Source organism: Hipposideros armiger, unplaced genomic scaffold, assembly GCF_001890085.2.
Source record: "Hipposideros armiger isolate ML-2016 unplaced genomic scaffold, ASM189008v1 scaffold_132, whole genome shotgun sequence".
In the NCBI taxonomy this organism is placed as follows: domain Eukaryota; kingdom Metazoa; phylum Chordata; class Mammalia; order Chiroptera; family Hipposideridae; genus Hipposideros; species Hipposideros armiger.
In genome coordinates, this window is record NW_017731482.1 from 2,210,568 (window position 1) to 2,212,504 (window position 1,937).

The 1,937-nt window shown below is 30.7% G+C and overlaps 1 protein-coding gene across 1 annotated transcript in view; it reads right to left on the reverse strand.

Moving 5' to 3' along the window:
* Positions 1-1,937, reverse strand: part of LOC109386310 (olfactory receptor 2AT4) — a 29,287-nt gene that overhangs the window by 26,184 nt on the left and 1,166 nt on the right. The window lies entirely within an intron of this gene.

Consider the following 1,937-nt stretch of genomic DNA (forward strand, 5'->3'; position numbering starts at 1 on the left):
TAATTAGACCTAATGACATTTATAGAACACTTCACACAACAGCAGAATTACACTTCAAGTGAACATGGGACATTCACCAAGATAGACCATATTCTGAGCCATTAAATAAAAGAGTAGAAATCATACAAAGCATATTCTCAGACCATAATGGGATTAAACTAGAAAACAATAACAGAAAGATGTTGGGAAACTCCTCCAAATATTTTGAAATTAAACACAACATTCTAAATAACCCATGGGTCAGTTAGGAAGTCTCAAGGACCATTAAAAACACATTTTGAATGGATGAAAATATAACACATTAAAATTTGTAGGAAATTGCTAACACAGTAGTTAGACAGAAATTTATAGAGTTAAATACTTACATATTAGAAAAGAAGAAAAGTCATATCAACAATTTAATCTTCCACATTAAGAAACTAGAAAAAGAAGATCAAGTTAGACTAAAAGTGTGTAAAAGTAAGAAAATTACAAATATCAGAACAGAAATCAATACAATTGAAAACAGAAAAACAACTAAGAATCAATGAAACTAAATGCTGATTCTTTGAAAAATCAATAAAATTGATAAACCTATAGCCACATTGATGAGGAAAAAAATAGAAGACACACATTATTAATATCAGGAATGAAAGAGGGGATATCCCAGACATTACAAGGATAATAAGGGAACACTGCAAACAATTCCATGCCCATAAATTCTATAATTTGGATGAAATGGGCAAATTCCTAGAGAAGCACAAACTACCAAAACTCATTCAAGTATAAATAGATAATGTTAAAACTGCTATACCGATTAAAGAAATTGATTTTGTACTTAAAGTTTTCCCTAAAAGAAAATTTTAGGCACAGTTGGCTTCACAGGAAAATTCTACCAAATTTTAAAGGAAGAAATAACAATTTTCCATACAATGTTTTCCAGAATATAGAAAAGGAGGGAAAACTTCCTAACTCATTTTATAAGAGCAGCCAGCATTACCCTAACACCAAACCAGAAAAAAAAATTACAAGAAAACTACCAAACTATTGGGTTGTCGGAAAAGTCATGATGCACTTTTGTGATGAAAAACANTTAAAGGAAGAAATAACAATTTTCCATACAATGTTTTCCAGAATATAGAAAAGGAGGGAAAACTTCCTAACTCATTTTATAAGAGCAGCCAGCATTACCCTAACACCAAACCAGAAAAAAAAATTACAAGAAAACTACCAAACTATTGGGTTGTCGGAAAAGTCATGATGCACTTTTGTGATGAAAAACATAGAAAAAATACGTCATGACTTTTCCGACAACCCAGTATATCTCTCATGAACGTTGATGCAGAAATCCTAAGCAAAATATTCATAAATCAAATCCAGCAATATTTAGAGGATAATACATCACAACCAAGTGGAGTTCACACCAGGGATACAAAATTTGTTCAACGTTCAAAAATCAATCAATTAAAACCCCACCATATTATCAGAGTAAAAGAAAAATGTATTTAAATATAAACGTAACAAAATATGTGTAAGATCTGTAGGCTACAAACTACAAAACACTGATGAATAAAATCAAAGAAATTTTAAATAAATGGAGAGATATACCATGTTGATGGAGTGGAAGACTCAATATTGTTAAAATAACAATTGTCCCAAATTTGATATGTAGATTCAACACAATCCTAATTAACACCCCAGCAAGTTGGTTCCAAAATTTCTATAGCCAAAGCAATTCCAAAAGAGAATAACAAAGTTGGAAGATTCACACAACCCAATTTCAACACAAACTATAAAATTGTAGCAATCAATACAAGTTGTATTGATGAAAAGATAGACATATAAACAGTGGAACCGAATACAGAGCCCAGAAATAGACACAAATATAGTCAACTCATATGAGACGAAAGTGTAAAGGCAAATTAATAGATAATGAATAGACTTTGTAGCAAATAGTG